Source organism: Triturus cristatus, chromosome 12, assembly GCF_964204655.1.
Source record: "Triturus cristatus chromosome 12, aTriCri1.1, whole genome shotgun sequence".
NCBI lineage: Eukaryota > Metazoa > Chordata > Amphibia > Caudata > Salamandridae > Triturus > Triturus cristatus.
In genome coordinates this window covers 820,979,359-820,999,789 of record NC_140595.1, presented here as the reverse complement: position 1 = coordinate 820,999,789, position 20,431 = coordinate 820,979,359, and the positions used below count along the sequence as shown (strand labels likewise).

The following is a 20,431-nucleotide window of genomic DNA, read 5'->3' as shown; positions in this document are numbered from 1 at the left end:
CAGAGCCACATGACGATTGTTTGGGTGCCTCAGCTTGAGGCATGATTTGTCAAGGTCTGATCTTTATCTTAGGGTAAATCCTAAGGCAGTAAAACAACAAATGGCCAAATGTTTTATTTCAGAAGCGAAGGATGACCACCAAGCCATTGTCACACTAAATCTCGTTCAAAAATGCCAAATCAAGATCGAAGTACCCCTCTCACTCATCTAAATCATAGAGAAAAAAGACACTGTCACAAGAGCAAAACTACTCTTCTTCTTCCAGAAATTAGGACTTCTCCCCGGTCTGGCCCTCAGCTACTGGAGCTGTCCCATTGACCAGTTTGTCAGGCCTCCAACTCTAATGCCATTGTATATTTCTCCACTGTCTCCGCCTTTGTGAGTACCAGCGCTGGCATACCTTGGGAATCATTTTTCCAAGTGATGGTGAAGATGTTTGAAAAGGAAGCAGTCCCCCTCCCATCTGCCATCCGGCCCTAACTGTCCATATGGAGCTCCATTCAACTCTCTTCCGACGCCAAATGTTCCATTGCCAAATGTTCCATTGCCACCATGTGCTCCACTGGCACAGGCAAGCATGTGTCCAAAACTGGCTTCCTTCTTGGCCCCTTTCCCGACAACATGGCCAGCAGTGAAACCAATCCCGGCACCTTTGACCCCATAACTGATACTGCCATCAGAAAAGCCACTTCTGCTCTAGTCAAAAATATTTGATAAAGAAGGGATATCCAAATACTACTGGTAGAGGAGCAATGCAAAGAAGAGACTGGACTCAAAACTTTTATTGGGAACATATTCATGGCTTATTTGAGTTGGAATCTGAGCAAAATCAGGCCCAGTCACAGATAGTAGGCCCTCTTATAACCTTCCCTTCTTCTGGCACCTCTGCCTACACAACTCTCCAAGACTCCAGTGGACTCAATACTTCTCCTGATGTTGTAAAGATTCAGCACCTGGTCCACCTGGACAGAAATTGTTTTTTTGCAATTGCTGCAGAAATCTTAGAACTCTCTCTTCCCTCAGTAGTTTCAACATCCTAATAGACGTTCTACAAACACCACTCATCTAATGAACCGATTCTCCCATTTAACAAAGTCCTAATAGAGGCAGTCATGGATCCCTGGTTGTGTCCAACCACCACTCCATCAGTTACCTACACAGAAGCATTTCATTACAGACCTATTATTAATGATTCAACCTTTCTTTCACTTTCTCCTTTCCTCAAAGCATAGTGAATCAAACCTATTCCACTACAAAAATAAACCCTGATGCCTTCACTCACCTACAGATGGAAAGTCAAAAATATTAGAAGGAGTAGGTAGTAAAGTATTTCCCAACCTACCTGACCATCACAAAATAAAAGCAGGTCTGGACATGACTGTATCCACTGCTTGATCCATGAGGTCTTCAGTCTCTTTAAAGCTCCCTTCCTCAAGCTTTTCTAGAGATATCCTTTAATGGGCTTTCCCTTTGATAGTGAAAGGCTATTGGCCACAAAGCTGACATTGCTTTAGAAGAATTCAATGTAGGGCGAGCTACAATAAGGTACTTAGGTCTCAAAGCTTCCACTAGAGCCACGTTCGTAGACCAAGACGCCTTTCTAGAGGCTATTGCTACATGTTGCACCATTTTTCATCGGTCTCTCGTGGAGCTCATGAAAGCTGTTGGTGAAGTCTTTGTGTCCCTGAGACTTCAGAACAGGAGGCAAGCACACACAAACTGTTGGAGATTCTTCTCAAGCAGGTTTCACAGCAAAGTCCAGTCTTTGTCCTCTCCTTGGTAGAAGCACCAACTGCAAGCCAACCCAGCAAAGCAACACACAGCAAAGGGGCAGTACTCCTCCTCATGGCTTTTCTGCTCTTCTTGCTTGGCAGAGGTTCCTCTTGATTCCAGAAATGATCTAAAGTTCTGGGGTTTTAGGTCTAATACTTATACCCCAATTTATCATTGCAGTCTTTGTTTCAGAGTGTCTGAGCTCAGTACAAAACAGTTCTTTCCTCCCTGATCCAGCTTGGCCACAGGGAATGGAGACAGCATTGTGCAGAGGAGACACAGCCTATTCAGGTGCTGGTGAAAACTCCTCCCACCACTCTAAATGCAGAAAGGTCTATTCAGCCTTGCTATGAATTACCCAGGAAAGGAAGGACCCACCTTAACCCCCTTGTGACTGTCTAAAGTGAATGCACATCCCCAGTTCCTGTCAGTCCAAAACCAGACAGTGAAGACACAAGCGGGCAGAGGCACATAGAATGGTAAAGCAAGAAAATGCCCACTTTCTAAAGGTGGCATTTTCAAACACACTTTAAAAAACACCTTTACTAAAAAGTATGTTATTAAATTCTGAGTTCAGTGAGCCTAAACTCAATGTCTCCTTCTTGTCGCAATGGAAAGGTATACTTGTAGGATGTCACAAGGCAGGTCCCATGTACACCTATGGGACAGACAGCCTTTCAGTAGTGACAAACTAAATACACATGTCCTGCCTTTCATATACTCTGTACCCTGCCCATGGGGGTACCTTGGGCCTACCTTAGGGGTGTCTTACATGTAAGAAAAGGGAAGGTTGGGACCTGGCAAGTGGGTGCACTTGCCAAGTCAACATGGCAGTTAAAAACTGCACGTGCAGACATTGCAGTGGCAGGTCTGAGACACCTTTGAAAGGCTTCTTGTGTGGGTGGCACAATCAGTGGTGCACGTCCACTTGTAGCATTTGATTTACAGGCCCTGGGCACACACAGTGCACTTTACTAGGGACTTACCAGTAAATCCAATATGGAAATTATGGATAACCAATCATAATCACAATTTACACAGAGAGCATATGCACTTTAGCACTGATCAGCATTGGTAAAGTGCCCAGAGTCCTATTGCAAATAAAAACAGGGTCAGGAAAATAGAAGGCAAAAGGTTTGGGGATAAACCGCAAAATGGGCCAGGTCAAACAGTCGTGCATGAAGGGAGTCTCCCTGAGCTCTGCTCAGTTTTTTCTTCGTTCAAGATATTTAATGCTGTTTCTACAATGTGGTAGAAAAGGCCTTTTCTGTCCCTGCAAGACCTGTGGGAAGAAAAGGTTACATGTGGATGACCCACATAAGGATTGCCTTTACTGCCTCTGCCCCCAGCACAAGATAAAAGAGTGCAAAATGTGTCGCACTGTTTCCTCACAGGCATTGAGGACAGGGAGGGCATGCTTCTATTGTGGCTCAAAAAAGTAAAAAAATCAGACAACATCTTCTGAGGAAGACAGTGATACCTCTTTTAGGTCTCACAAGAGAGCTAGGTCCCATGAAGGGACTTCTGAGGAGAGCAGGAAATCCCTAAAGACTTTTCATCAGGCTAACGACTCTAAGAAAAAGGAAAGCAAAAACAATTCTCCTCAAACAGCCTTATCTGCCCCATCTAAGCCTTCTACCAGGGATCGGGATAACTATCATGCCTTCCCCTCAGACCCGTCAATTATGAGGCGCAAATCCTCTCTCAAAACTGTATCGGCACCATCACCGTCGACAGCAAAATTATCAACAACTACCATCACAGCTGCCTCGTCGTCAAGACCGTCGATGGCTACAACAACAACGACAGCCTCCATAGACACTCCCATCTCGTTGATGAAAGGTGCAGTGTCAACGAAGATCCCGTCAACGCTCAAGTTGACGACCCGATCAACGTTACCACCATCAATTACCCTGTCGACGATGGCCTCGGCGATGGTTCCTGTCCACGATGACTCTGTTGACGATGGTCCTGTTGCCAACGACAATACCATCTACTAGGGGCACAATATCTACAAAGGTATCAAAAGACAATACTTTCATAGCTCTGACGACAACTCAGTCAGCGTCACCATCAACTAGAATAAAAATTACAAAGACCTTCTTACGTCCTGAGGTTACTTTGCCCATCAAAGTGTCACCTCTGCCTCCAAGCCATTTGATGGACCTGCTAGAGTCCGATGACGCCGTCCCTTTTGGACCTGCTCACAGCCCTTTGAACTTCAGGTAAACTTCCAGGAAGAGAATGATGACTGAGGAGGAAAAAGTATTACGAAGACTGTTATCTGCCTTCTACTCAGAGGCATTTTGAGCACTTCAAATGCTATCCTGATCCTCCACCCAGACAGGATGACGCACAGGTGCCCAGATCCTTGGTTCAGAATCTTCTGGCTATGCTGACTGAGTACAGGAAACAATTTCCCCAACTTCTCAGTGGCACCTCCACAACTTGTTTCTCCCATTACACCAGTGCCTATCTATCCCTCCAACAGCTACTCCTAGAATGACACCTGCTTCCCATATAGCAGCACCATCGAGGGAGGATCAATCATTATCTGATGATGACAGAGAGTAAGGCGCGATTCCTGAGCCTCATCCTCCACAAGATGACTGTGTCATACCTACACAGTCTCACGTCCTCATCAGCCTGTTCATTCACCTCCATCGGACATCGGAGGCATTCATAATCCAATGGATAGAGCAGCAACCAGGTTTCACCTCCCTATGTCATTTAAGCTGTCCGACTGTTACCTTTATGATTTCAAGGAACAAACAATGTCAGTCCGAGCTATATCCATCATCGACTACGTCTGGCAAGAGGGTGTCAATATAATAAAGAACCCTACCACAGTGACGGCTCTCCTGCCTCATATTGGCAACAAGTACAGGGCCCCAGAGTATTCCCCTGCATGCATGACAGTACAACCCAAACCCAACTCATCTCTCCAGCGGCACAGCGTAGATCCAAAAACCTGTCCCCTCCTATATCTGCACCGCCAGACAAACCAGGGCGCCATTTAGACAACATCGGCAAGAGGTTTTCCACCATGTCTGCCATCACAGTTCGTGCAGCCAACTCCCTGGCTATTCTGGGCCGCTTTGACCGGTAGATGTGGTCAGATATCAGTTTCTTCATTGACCTCATCCCGGAAGACAAAAGACCTGAGGCCAAGAAGACCTTAAAAAAGGGTGAGCGCACCTCCTGTGAGATTATAGATTGCACCATGGAGATCGCCTTCACAGGCTTCCGTCACTTGGCAGGCGCGGCTGTCCTAAGGCACCAGGGATGGCTTAAAGCAACATCTTTTAAGCCTGAAGTCCAATCTAAGATATTTGACATGGCATATGATGGGGATACACTTTTTGGCAAGCACAATGATGATGCTCGTCTTGCTATTAAGATGGACACTTACACTGCCAAATCCATTGGCACCCTCCAGTACAGGAAGTTGCCCTTTCAGGGGACGAATGGGCGGCAGCATAAAACTCACTTCAGTATTCACCTACATTCTGTTCTTTACTTCACTCATTCTCTTTATTCAACTTCTGAGTGCAAATCCTAATTAGGATTCTCAAATGTAACAAACATATGAACATAATGCTATTCTTTGTTCTGTTGTAGTTTTCATTGCGGTGGACCATTTGGAAATTTAATTCTTCTTGATCATGTTTTCTCCCCTGAAGAAGGGTTTAAAAAACCCGAAATGCATTGGGACTTTTCTGTGCAATGAAGATTATGTTTCTTTTCTTTACGTTTGGTGCTTGTGCATTAACAGGACTTTCAGGAGAAAATATCTCTGTAAAAATTTAGACTTCTCATTTCTGTTCAACAATTTGTCAGGCTGTTATTTACTATGATAATTTCATAGGATATCACTTGATGTATATTTTGTGTTCAAACAATTTGGGTAAATATTAAAATTTGTTTGAGACTATTTCAGTCTACAGCTGTGCGTCATGCAGGTTTGGGTCATCCCATTCCTCCTCACTTGATAACAGATTATAGATTGCACCATGGAGATCGCCTTCACAGGCTTCCGTCACTTGGCAGGCGCGGCTGTCCTAAGGCACCAGGGATGGCTTAAAGCAACATCTTTTAAGCCTGAAGTCCAATCTAAGATATTTGACATGGCATATGATGGGGACACACTTTTTGGCAAGCACAATGATGATGCTCTTCTTGCTATTAAGATGGACACTTACACTGCTAAATCCCTTGGCACCCTCCAGTACAGGAAGTTGCCCTTTCAGGGGACGAATGGGCGAGATTTCTCAACCTACACAGGTCGCAAACAGTGGCCTCATCCAGGTACCGGCTAAACGCCCTTCTTCTAGCCCCATTGGTGCAAATATCTCCAATGCAAAAAGAAATATTGATGGACAGAATGCAGAACAATGTCATACATTCACCAATTACTTCCATCATTGGAAAAGCATCACCTCAGACAAATGTGTAGGAAAAATGAAGTTATCCAGTATTGGAGTATCTTTCATAGATTCACATGCCTGAATCATTCCCCGTCGCCGAGATGGGAGTCCCACGGTAAAATACAAAAGTAGTGCCATAAGTAATAAATAGGCCAAAAGCTATATCTTAGTAGCCTATCTATGTCCTTATATGAAAAGGACAAAAAGTCAGCTCCAACCAAAAAGCTATCGGCACCCTCTAGAACACTCCCAACAGAAGCAGTTCTCCTTGGATTTTCACCGCACGTCGTGTGTGAAGGGAGTCTCCCTGAGCTCTGCTCAGTTTCTTCAGCTATTACTTATCCAAGATTATATTTCATGTTTCATTTCTCTGACCCTGGCACTAATATGGCAGTAATATGGCAGAGTGGCAGAAAACAAGGTAATAGACTATGAAATATGTCTAACCTTTTCCTCAAAAACTCTCACGTTCTGAGAGATGAGGCTTATATTGGGACTACAGAAACTTAAATCTGTCACTTCTAACAATGAGGATTCCTTCACCTCATAGAAGAGGTCAAAGGGAGAGGTCGCGCCAAGAATCTCCAGAGGACACGCAAGAAAGCCATAAAAAAGACTTACTTTGAGTCTTGTTAAGGCACTTCTCACAGAGAGAGGCGATAGAAAAAAAAAACCCTCCTCAGAGGCAGATCCTACAACACCAATATTGACCTCATCTACGATGACCTCGTCTACGATGGCCTCCTATGATGGTCGTCTACGACAGCATCATCTATGACGGACGTCAATGATGGCCTCATCTACGACGGTCGTCGACAACTGCATCATCTACGACGGTCATCGACGATGGGCTCATCTACGACGGTCGTCGACGACGGCTTCATCTACGACGGTCATCGCCGGTGGCCTTGTCTACGACGGTCGTATCTACGATGTCCGTCTACATCGACCTCATCTATGATGGTCTCACCTACGATGGCCTCATCTCGATGACAACCTCATCTACAATGGTCATCTACGACAGTAGTCTATGACAGACTTATCAATGAGGCCTCATCTATGTATGGCCTCATCTACATATGGCCTCATCCTCATATGGCCTCATCCTCATATGGCCTCCTCTACGAATAGCCTCCTCTACGAATGGCCTCCTCTATGAATGGCCTCACCTACGAATGGCCTCACCTATGATTGCCTCATCTATGTTTGCCTCTTCTACGATGGCATTGTCTATGATGGTCGTCCACGACATCCTCATCTATGATGGTTGTTCATGACGGTCATCTATGACGACGACCTCGTCTGCGGTAACCTCGTCTACATAACCATGTCTACGATGGCCTAGTCTATGATGAGATCGTCTACGATGGCCTCATCTATGACTGCATCCTGTACAACGGCCTTGTAGATGACAAAATATTGTCAACATCAGTATAGTCGTCTGCGTATACCTAGGCAACTATGATCTCAATGACAATACACCATAGACATCAACAAGTACAAAAGACGACTAATACGAGTAAGTCTATAACAGTACCCAATATATGGAGAGGCAATATGTGGAGCAAATTCACCACTTCGCTCCGCTTCCAACTTTACAGTGTAGGTCAGATCTATGTCGCTCTAGCACTAAACCTATAGGGCGTTTTACAGGACTACTACTACTAACACTTTCCAGAGACTGCAAAGTCACATTGTACCTGGTATGTCCGCATACTCCGATGCTCCTGCCACAAAAGAGTTATCCCAAGGTCAAAAAACAATATATATATTTTTTTTACTTTCATTCCTGGGAACGACCCATTCATATCTGGTCTTGATAGGGAGAAAGCCCACAGCCGCTGGATTCCCCACCAGATGATTTTTGATGGTTTCCAGACCCTTAGGAACGTGCAGCCAAACGCTTCTAACTTCCAAAAGCAAATAAGAAATGGTCTGTTCTCCTTCTGATTTTCAATAGAAAAATAGAAAAGCTGTGAGACCTATTCCAATTGTTGATTTATCTGGGAGGAATTGCAATCATGAAAAACCCTGTCACATATAAGCCAGCCTTACCAGCAAGGAGACGTTCTCAACTATGTCTGGTGCTACTGTGTGGGTTGCCCAATCACTGGCAATAGGGGGCTGGTATAATTACGAGATGTAGTTCAACATTGCCACATACATAGAATTTCTGCCGGAAGACAGATAGGGCAAAATTTACAAAAAATAAATAAATATAAAAATAATTATATATATAAATAAATGAAAAGATTCTGCAGGAGTTGAAACCTCCTCATCAGTAAATATATATTGCGCTATAGATATAGCCTTAATAGGTATTTCACAACTGGCAGGGCCAGTGGTCCTTAGACGCCAATGTTGGTACAAGACCATTGAATATAGAACCTGAGGTGCAAATATATCTAATATTTTTACCATACCATTGCGAAGTTCTGTTTGGCAAGCACGTTGACGGCACCTTTCAAGCAGTCAAGGATGACTCTGACACCGCAATATTTTTTGTCACATTCAATTTAAAAAGAAACACCCTTTTGAGGCACTTGTGAAAGAGATACTCATCTGTATCAAGAATGATGCCAAAGGTATCAGACTTAATGACGCTATCAGTAGCCTTCATGCTAGCTTACCTACAGTGATAAAGTTCTAGTGCTGCTTACGCCATCCTCTGGGAGAAACAGTTCCAAAATGGTGTCATCTACTCCACCAAAAGGAGGGTGCCCCCCTCATCTGCATCTGCTAAGAAAAGGAGTGATGGCTACGCTACCCGGAGGTTCCATAGAGAAAGGAGTACATTTTAGGCAAACAGGCTTCTATTCTCGTTTTTTTCTTCATAGACACGAAAATAAAGGATTGGCTATCCATCGTAGACCTGGAAATCAAACAAGTATTTCTGAAACCAATACTGTTACGTGGTCACCCTCTCCGACACCACATGACAGCTCTGAATTTACAGTATTCATACTTCCACTTTCCTCCCACGTATTAAAGCCCTTACATTTGGCTTCAGTTCAACTTCCTGCATTTTACCTACTGCATAACCCTGTGGCAGTTTCTTTCAGAACGAAGGGTCATCAGGTATTCCCCTACCTCTGCAACTGGTTGATTAAAGTACCAAAGACATTTTAATTGTCCACGGCCACAGAAGCTTGCCTAAAGTTGTTTCACAAACTAGGTCCTCTTGTGAATTATCTAAGATCATCAACTCATTCTTCCAAGAAGATTCTGTTCCTAGGCCGCAACACTTGATACTGTCCGAGACAAAAGACTTTCTATCCTAAGCTAAGCAAGTAAAGTTGTAGGAACTGGCTCTCAAAAAAAATCAGTCCGTTGGATAAATTAGCTTCTGGACATCATGTCCTCGGCTATCAATATGATCCCTCTTGCGCACCTGGAAATTAGACTCTTACAGGAACAGCTACAAAACAATAGATGCAATCTAAAAAATCGTTCAGGGGCCTGGTGATCTTTGCACTTGTATGATGAAAACTCTAGATTGGTGGTCCCAGATCTCCCACCTATTAGAGGACCTCACGTTCTTACCCTAAATTCCTCACTTCGTAATGACTATAGATGCAACCCTGGAGAGCTGAGGTAGTCATCTACAGACCCTGCAAATTCAAGGAAAATGGTCTCCGCTGCAAAAGAGCATGCATATCAATCACCTGCAGCTCAAATTCATCCAACTCTGTCTCCAAGTTATCCTGCCAATGGTAGCAGAGTCTTCGGTGTTAGTTTGCACGGGCAATACCACCAGCATGCAATGAAGCGGCCTCCACGAATAAAGTTTGATCGGGCAGCACCAAATCGTTCTGGGACAAACTGGCTCTAGCTTTCTTTGCAACAAACGAAACTCGCAAAAGCCAATTCTATGCAACTTGTCATCCACATCCAGGATCATGAAGGAAAACTTTTTGACACATAGTCCAGGATCTCGGTTTAATTTTTCCCCTGATACCTTTAATACATTAGGTTCTCAGCAACAGGAAAGCAGAGCAGGGTCCTCTCATCTTGATAGCCCCCACTATTTTCATGCGTGGCTCCTGAATCTTTCAATTTAAGGATTTGACTGTTATACAGGAGTATAAAGACATTATTGCCAGGTCTTGTGCGGATGGCACCTACAAGACTTACAGACTGAGATGTAAGCAATTCTGTCTCTGGTGCCATCAAAACAACATGCATTCATGTATCTCTGCTTCAGAGGAAATCTTACCATACCTTGGCAAAATCAGGACTAGTATATTCTTCAATTAGAGTTCATCCTGCAGCTATATCTCGATATATTCGCTCCCCTAAACGTCTGTCTCTTTGTTCTACCAGAATTGTACTGCAATTCATGAAAGACTTGTTTCGCATTTATCCACCTGTTCAGGCTTCACCTCCTGAGTGGCACTTAAATATAGTCCTGTCGCAATTGATGAAGCAACCCTTTGAACAAATCTATAGGGCTGACATCAAATTCCTGGCAAGCAAAGTGGCTCTTCTACTCGCCCAAACATCAAACAGGAGGGTTAGTGAAATTCAAGCGTTCACGATGAAACATCCATTTCTTCTTTTTTAAAATAAATGGTTATCCTCTGGACGAATCGAATCCCAGATTCATCCCTAAGGTTCCTTCACAATTCCAGTTAAACAAACCTGTCATTCTTGAGTTTTACTCAGAACTATGTAATTCTGCGGACGAATTCCAAGTTCATTCCAAAGGTTCCCACGCAATTTCACTTGTACGAACCAGTAATGCTACAAACTTTCTTCACAAATCCATCCATTCCAGCTGAAAGGACATTACATTCATTGGATGTAAAAAGGTGTTTGAAGTTTTATCTTCAAAGGACTAAGGATATTAGAAAGACGGATCAACTGATAGTGACCTACGGTCAAGGAAAACAGGGAACAGCTGTTACAAAGCCACAATAGCCAGATGGGACGCATCTGCCATTCAATTCTGCCACGAAAAAGCCAACAAACCTCTCAAGTTGAAAGCTAAAGCGCACTCCACCAGAACTGCTGCTGCATCCACAGCTTTGTTCACTGGAGTTACATTGGACAAGATATGCCGTGCTGCGACATGGAAGAATATCCACACGTTCACAACACTTTACTGCCTCCAATCTGCACAAAAGGAGGATGCAGCGGTTGGACAAGCTGTGTTGAGTCATCTCTTTCACTAAGGTCAGATTCTTATTTCTTTAATGCTTGTCTATGAGTAGCTTTCTTTACTGTTTTACTGTTGCATTCTCCTATGTTTATCACCTTATACGTTTCTTATGCTGATATTCACTCTATGATTATTGCTTTTATGCTTTGTCATTGCAATGTTTCACGATTGTGGATGTATATTGGGAGTTTTAAACTACATGTCTCCCACCATCGGCAAACGACAGTACAATTGGGGTACTGCTTGCAATTCTGATTCAGGCATGTGAATCTATGAAAGATACTCCAATACTGGATAAGAAAACAAGTTACTTACCTGTAACTACAGTTATCCAGTATTAGTATGTTTCATAGATTCACATGCACCCACCCTCCTCCCCGTGGAACCAGTTGTCAGTGATTTTAGGGATATTTACTTCCCACTTGTGCTTGGAAAATCTGAGGAGAACTGTTTCTGTTGGGAGTGTTCTAGAGGGTGCCGATAGCTGATTGGTTGGAGCTGACTTTTGGCCCTTTTCATATAAGGACATAGATAGGCTACTAAGATATAGCTTTTGGCCTATTTATTACTTAATGGCACTACTTTTGTATTCTAACGTGGGACTCCCATCTCGGCGACGGGTAATGATTCAGGCATGTGAATCTATGAAAGATACCAATACTGGATAACTGTAGTTACAGGTAAGTAACTTCTTTTGCAGTAACCCCCACTTTTTGCCTGGTATCTGATACAACTTGACTAGGTGCGTCCTGGGACCAGGCCCCAGTACCTGTGTTCTTTTCCCTAAACTGTACCATTGTTTCCACAATTGGCCCACCTCTGGCTCACATATATGTCCTTTGTAAAAGGTACCAGTGGTACCAAGAGCATTGTGACCAGAGAGGGTCTCAAAGTGCTGCAGCATGTATTATGCCACCCTAAGTGACCCCTCACCTAACACATACATGGCAGACTGTGTGTTTAGGTGAAGCTAAAATTGAAGAGTCGACATGTCACACATCTCTGTGTGCAATGCCTACAAACCACTGCCTGTGGCATAGGTAAGTCACCCCTCTAGCAGGCCTCACAGCTCTAAGGCAGGGTGTACTATACCACAGGTGAGGGCATAGCTGCATGAGCAGTATGCCCTACAGTCTCATTGGGGCATATGCATCAACCAAACTAATACCGATTCCTTAATAGCGAAAAATAAGGAATCGCCATTAAGGAATCGGTAATTGGTATGCATCAACAGATTCGGTAAAATTTAGCGATTCCTTAAAAATCGCTAAATTTACCGATTCCTTAATAGCGGGGCACGCAAACGGCCCCACTAGCAAATAGCGAGTTCGGTAATACCGATTTGGCTAATAGCGAGTTCGGTAATACCGAATTAGCAATTACCGAATCGGTAATAGCGAAATCGCAAATTGCCGCGTCGCACCGGGAACAGGCTGATGACATCACCAACCAGGAAATACTGCTGCCCCACCCACATAGCCTCGACAGAGGAGCAGACAGGAGCTGGAAAGAAGGACAGGCTGTGCAGAGTGAGGCCACACAGATTCTGCCAGTCACAGCACACATCCATCATGTCGCAGGAAGTGCCATCCAGCGCTGAATCTGCACGCAAGCGCAAGAAGAAGTTTTCAGACAGGGAGCTGGAGTACCTCATCGAGGGAGTGGCCAGCAAACACGACCGCCTCTTTGGCAAGCTGTCCCTCAAGGTGCCTGAGTCCGAGAAGCGGCGCATCTGGCAGCGCATCCATGAGAGGATCAATGCGGTTGGCGTCACTAGCCGCAGCATCGACGATCTCAAAAAACGGTGGTATGACCTCCGGAAGCGCGCAAAAGAGAGGATTGCTGAGAGGCTCCGGGAGGCAAGAAGGACTGGAGGCGGAACAAGCAGTGCACCATCCAACACAGCCCTGGAGGACCTTGTGGAAGGGACGATAGAGCGGGAAGCCGTCGTGGGGGTGATCCAGATGGACACGTCCGGCGCAGCCACAAGTGCCCAAGGTAAGATGCATGCCTGTGCCACACCCAGCATAGCGTAAATCCATACCCATGCCCCCAGCCCAATCTCACTGTGTCTGCAGCTCTGGCACAGACAGTTCCACACATGACACTACTGCATCTTGGGAGTTGTAGTCTAGTCAGCCCAGAGTGCAGGCACAGGCGTAAATCCTCACACAACACATATGTTGTACATGGCTGTAGACTGTTCATTTGTTGGACCACAGAGGGACATTGATGGGTACAACACTATGTAGGTGTAATCATCCCACTAATCATGCACTGTTTCACACACAGATGCATCACCTGGGGACTCTGACGACAGCGACCAGCTGATCATCTCTGAGACACCCGTGGAGTCAGACCAGGAGACTGTGCAGGATGCGCACGCACCGCCAACACCTGCCACCCCACCAGCACCACCTCCACCAGCGCCACAATCATCGGCACCAGCACCAGTGCCACAAGCCAAGGCACCTGCGCCACAAGCCAAGGCACCACCACCTGCGCCACAAGCAACGGCACCAGCAAGCCAGCCTGCAGCCAGTGCAGCCACAATACCGCAGAGGCACAGGCACCAAGTTGCGCCCTTGCAGGAGATGGCAACCCCCCCCCCTCAATTGGCACCCACGCAGCGCACATCCACACCACCTGCTGCACCACATGGAGGCTCAAGACACGCACGGCGTCACAGGGCCCGTCGCAGTTCCGTCTCCTCAGCTGACCAGGATGTCCCAACAACCTCTGCAATTGAGGAGAGGATGCTGCGCACACAGAACCTGCAGGGAAGACATGTGGCTAGCATCAGCTGCAACATCGTGCGCCTAGCGAGGGAGATGCGCGCCATGACTGCAGCAGTCACCGACATGGGCTCCGCGGTCAGGGACATGGGCACGGCGGTCAGGGACCAGACCACTGCGGTTGCTGATGGCAATGCTCAGCTCAGGGAGGAGGTACGTGAGCTCACCCGTGCCATCAGGGAGGGCCATGAGTCCCAGAGGAGGAGTAACCGGCAGCTAATGTTGCGTTCTGCCGCCGCTACCAAGGCCATACAACGGCACAGCAACTGCACCGCTGTGTTGGCACGCCGCACAGTCTCCCTGCAGGTGGACCTTGGGCACTTCTGCGGTGATGTTGCCAAGTCACTGAGACACATCACCACTGCTGTGGAACAACTTCAGAGCAGCACATGCAGTGCTGCAGCATTGGGAGGGGATGACACCAGTGAGGCTGCCTCCAGTGTCAGCAGCGTGTCACTGGCAGAGGCCAGCACCAGGCGCCGAAGTTCGCGTGCCTCCACGGGGACAGGCCGTGGTGAGGGTATGGATGCACCTGAGCGGAGGCTTGGTGTACGTGGCAAGCGGCACTAGAAATTTGTACATGCTGCAGGTCCATGGTGGAGCAACCATGGCCATCCAATTATTCTGTTTGCACAGGCCTGACTTTAAGGAACCTTTTATTTACATTTATGCAATAGGAGCATGATTCACAATGCTAGTTCTGTTGCACAATCCTCAGTGCTACTGTGCATTAAACAGTTGCACCCAACACCAACTTGTAATGTCTCATTTTACCCAGGGTCAAAAATGATTTTGCGTTATGTCTGTCCGCCTCCTATGGCCCTCTGCTGTGTTTGGGATGTGTGCCGGTCGTCGTTGGGCGGGTGGTTGGTCAGCCTGGGGGTCGTCATCCCTGTCCACCTCCATGGGTATCCCCCTTCTGGTGGCAATGTTGTGCAGCATTGCACATACAGCAATTATTCGACAGCATGTGTCTGGTTGGTATAGCATTGCGCCGCCAGTCTTGTGGAGGATACGGAAGCGGCTCTTGAGAATCCCAAAAGTCCGCTCTATCACATTCCTCGTGCTGATGTGTGCAGCGTTGTAGCGATGTTCCTGCGGGGTTGCTGGATTTAGGTATGGGGTTAGTATGTATTCCCGCAGGGCGTAAGCACTGTCACCTAGAAGATGGAAGCATAGACTTAGCATTGGTGATGTGCATACATGTGTGGTGTTGGTGTGGGGAAGCGTAGTTCTACTTACCTAACAGGAGTCCCTCTCCAAATTCGCCATTGAGTAGTCGCCTGTGCATTCCACTGTTGCGGAAGATGTATGAGTCGTGTGTGCTCCCTGGGAATTGTGCCACTAGGTCCGTTATGATGTTGTTGGCATCGCACACAACCTGCACGTTGATCGAGTGGTATGACTTGCGGTTCCTGAAAAGGTACTCATTTGCTGACGGAGGGCATATGGGGATATGCGTGCAGTCGATGCATCCAATCACATGTGGAAATTGTGCCACCTGGTAGAATGCCTGTTTTGTGCGGTCCAACTGCTGTGGGGTTGTGGGGAAGCTGATGTGTCTGTGGAGCATTGTCAGCATGGCATCTAGGAATTTTTGGAAGAAGCGTGACAGTGCGCTTTGCGAAACACCTCCGGCAACCGCAATTACCCCCTGGAAACTCCCAGAGGCCAGTAGGTGCAGGCTGCATAGTACCTGAACGTGCGCAGGGATTGCATTTGTCCGGTGGGTCTGGTGCTGCAGTAATGGTTCCAGGTCTGCAATCAGGCGCATGATCATAGCGCGATTGAGGCGATATTTCTGGTACACCTCGTCCTCATTCTGGCCGAGCAGGGTTATGCGCAGTCTGAACACTCTCTCCTGTACCCTTCTCCTGCGCTGTCCTGCTGCATTGATCCGCATCCTCCTTGCAAGCACGTAGAGGGCAGCCATTTTGGGGGAGCCAACAGGGTCTCCTGGGCCAAATTTAAGGGTTTAGTGATTGCCTCAATCATTTGCACATGTAGGAATTTTTTTCTTTATTTATTTATTTTTTTTTTTTTGTGACTTTACCTCCAGGTTTTGATTCCCCTTATTTAGCTCTGGCAAAATAGCGATTTTTGAGATTTTCGGTATTAGCGAGTTTTCTTGCATTGGGGTGCGATTCGTTATTTGCTATTGGCAATTTCCGGGAGCTAATAGTGATTTCGGTAATTGCGGATTCGGTATTTAGCGATTCGGTAAATTAGCATTTTTGGTATTAGCGATTCGGTATGTTCGTGGTTATTTATTTAGCGATTCGTTATTTGCTCGGGTTTTGGGTTGATGCATTGGGATTGGGTATTTTTAACACAATACCGGGAGCTATTACCGAATCGGTATTTTACCGACTGGATTTTGGCTTGATGCATAAGGGTGTTGGTCCATTATCCAGTATTGGGGTATCTTTCATAGATTCACATGCCTGAATTATTCTCCGTCGCCGAGGCAGGAGTCCCACGGTAAATTACAAACGTAGTGCCATAAGTAAATAACAGTAGTAGGCCAAAAGAAAAAAGCCTCAGGCCTAAATCTTAGAAGCCTATCTACATCATTATAGTAAAAGAACCAAAAGTTCGCTCCACCCAATCAGCTACCAGCACCCTCTAGAACACTCTCAGCAGTCAGTTCTCAGATTTTTCACCGCATGTCGCGTGGAAGGGGGTCTCCCTGAGTGCCTATTCAGTTGTACACTTCATCTCTTCAGGATGTCTGACAAGAAAGCTCTTTAAACCCTACAGGACCTGTGATAAGAAGAGGATCCATGTTGATGACCCGCATAAGGACTGCATTTACTGCCTTTTTCCTAAGCATGTTGCGAAGTATTGTAAGATTTGCTGTACTTTCCCTACTAAGACTCTTAGGGATAGAGAGGCAAGGCTGCTTTTATGGCTTAAATCTTCCTCGGCTGAGGAGGATGACATCTTCATCTTTTCAACGTAAGACTTTTCAAAGACAAGATTACAGTAAAATATCTCCACTTTTGCCGTCTCACCTTTTGGAAACTTATGTTGACGATGAGGACGATAAGGGACCGTTTGGCACAACTCACCATCCTTCCGAGCTAAACATCAAGTGTCAAGATGATGATGAGGACGAATCCCAAGAGTAGTATTATCAAGATGAACTTATGGTTCCATACCATAGAGTGCATCGAAGGGAGTCGCGCCAGAAGGAAATGAGTCACTTTCCTCCTATGCTCATTCAGGATCTTCAAGCCATGCTGGCGAATTACCGTCAAAGGTTTCCCCCACAGCAGGAGCCCACACCTCCACCAGCGGGGATTCCTGATCCGTTGCCTCAGTCTGAGGTTCCTGTTTCGCCGGCTCAGCCTTCAGGTCCATCTGAGCATGTGCACCATGATGATGCATCCTCTGAAGTGGAGGTTGAAGAGGGTGAGTTAACCGACAATACTAATGTTAAGGATCCATGGGACGATTATGTTATACCGATTCCTTCTCAACCCCTTCCTCTTCCTTCTGATTCTCCCCCTGAGGACATTGGGGGATTTCATACGTTGATGCAGCGAGCAGCATCTAGATTCCAGTTGCCCGTTACAGTAGAGCAAACTGAATGTTTTTTGCATGATTTCAAGGAGGAGTCTAGGAAGATCACCAGAGCTGTTCCGATCATTGATTATATCTGGAATGAAGGGGTTAAGATCATGAAGACGCCGGCGTCTATTCCGGCTGTACTTCCTCGCATTGAGAAAAAGTACCGTCCTCCTGCTAATAGTCCACCTAGTCTGGTGGGTCATCCACGTCCAGATTCAGTAATTTCTCAGGCCGCCCAGCAACGATCCAAAAATCCTGCGACGCCTATAACCACACCGCCTGATAAGGAAGGGCGGAGGCTAGACCTTATAGGTAAAAAGTTTTCAACTATGACGGCGGCTTCTATTAAAGCTACAAATTCTCTTACAATAATCGGTCGCTATGAACGTCAAATGTGGTAAGATATGGCTGAGTTTATTGACCTAATTCCTGAGGACCGGAGGCAAGATGCTAGGAAGATTCTGTTGGAAGGCGAACGAGCAGCATCCAAAATCATAGATTGCGCTCTGGACTACAAACACCAACTTTCGTCAGCTTGCCGGTGCTGCAGTGCTTAGATGCCAGGGATGGCTTAAAGCCACAACTTTCAGGCCGGAAGTGCAAACTAAAAATTTTAGACATGGCATATGACGGAGAGTCTTTATTTGGAAAACACATTGATGAGGCCCTCCTTGCTATCAAGACTGATACGGATACGGCTAGATCGTTAGGCGCCCTTCAATAGAGGCGAGGATATTTCAGAGGTGCAAGAGGACGTGGTTTTACTTCTACAGGGGGATAGCAAAACAGGCAATACCAATCACAGTATAGACAGCCTTACGGTCAGTCATCGTACCGCCAATTGTCTATGACTAGTTTCTCCCGTCAGGGTGGTCGAAAACGATCACAGAATCAAGGTTGAGATTCCAGCAGAATGCAATGATCTATGCAGGGCGACAACCATAATACCGTCCCTACCCGTGGGCGCGAAAATGTCAGCTTTTGTTCAGAAGTGGCAGGAAATTACCTCAGACCGATGGGTTTTAGACCTAGTAACCAACGGTCACACCTTGGAATTCATCAAACAGCCACCTACTACTCCGCCCAGGGGTCCCCCTCCCCCTCGTCTTCACTTATTGTTCAAAGAAGCCTTAATGATGCTCCTCAAGAATGCAATAGAGAAGGTTCCATCATCTCAAAGAGGAACTGGTTTCTATTCTCGTTTCTTTCTCATCAAGAAGAAGTCAGGGAAATGGAGACCGATTCCGGACCTCCGCAAGCTCAACATATTCCTCAAAAAAGCAAAGTTTCCGGATGGTCACGCTTTTCGACATCTTGAGCTGTCTCAACGAAAGTGATTTTAGGGCTTCTCTGGATATGGAAGATGCGTATTTCCACATCCCCATTCACCCCAAACATCGAAAATACCTTCGCTTCACAGTGGCTGGCGCCCACTATCAGTTCAAGATTCTCCCGTTTGGGCTGAAATCGGCACCAACAATCTTCACGAAGTGCTTGGCACCAGTGGCAGAGACATTGAGATCTCGAGGAATACAGGTGTTACCTTATCTCGACAATTGGCTGATCAAAGGCCCTTCGGAACAAGCAACCAAGGAGGCCACAAAAGCATGCCTCCATCTCTTCTCTTCTCTGGGGCTGACTGTCAACGAGAGCAAATCACAGTTGCGTCCGCTGCAAGTCATTCCTTTTCTGGGGCAATGCTAGACACGGTCCAGTGCTAAGCATTCTTATCAAACGGTAGTCAAATGCGTCTCCAAAATTTAGCAATTTCAATCTCAAAAAGAAGGTCAGTTCCTGTCCGGATGTTTGCTTCACTTCTAGGGATGTGCTCCTCTGCAATAAATCTCATACCCTTGACACGGCTCAAAATGAGACCTCTTCAGGAGGAATTACATCTTCAATGCCAACAAGCCGTGGGCTCGTTCGACGATCCCATCAGGGTCACGCGCGCATGATTGACGCGCTGTATTGGTGGTCTCAGACAACGAATTTGGCCCAGGGTCTCACATTCCTACCAATCATTCCAGACTTTGTTTTAACAACCAATGCCTCCATGGAAGGATGGGGAGGTCATCTGCAAGATTGCAAATTCATGGAAAATGGTCTCAAGTATACAAACAACAACATATCAACAGACTGGAGCTCCACGCTATCTTTCTGTCTCTGCAAGCGTTCCTCCCCAGGATCGCAGGTTCCTCAGTGCTGGTCCGTACCGTCAATACGACCAGCATGTATTACATCAACAAACAAAGAGGAACAAAGTCAGCTGCGCTCTCGCAGGAAGCTCAGGAGTTGTGGGAGTGGGTCACTTTCCTCAAGATAACTTTGAGAGCAGAACACGTCAGGGGTCTCCACAATACTCTGGCGGACACACTGAGCAGATCTCAATCGGATTGTCACAAGTGGGAACTAGAAGAGAAGCAGGTGAACAGAATTTTCCGAGCTTGGGCAAACCAGCACTGGATCTATTCGCAAAGAGGGAGAACAAGAAATGCTGATACTATGCCAGCAGGTTCCCTCAACAGGGATCAAGGGGGAATGCCCGGTCCATGCGATGGTCAGGGATTTGTGCATACGCCTTTCCCCCTATACCTTTGATCCCGAAGGTTCTCCACAAGATGAAGCTGGAGGGTTGGCTTCTGATTCTAGTTGCTCCCCGTTGGCCAAGACAGTATTAGTTCCAGGAGCTTCTTCTACTGTCT

The 20,431-nt window shown here is 46.2% G+C and overlaps 1 protein-coding gene across 2 annotated transcripts in view; it reads left to right on the top strand.

Moving 5' to 3' along the window:
- ZCWPW1 (zinc finger CW-type and PWWP domain containing 1) overlaps positions 1-20,431 on the top strand; it is a 1,624,070-nt gene that overhangs the window by 1,300,367 nt on the left and 303,272 nt on the right. The gene's annotated exons all lie outside the window — the stretch shown is intronic.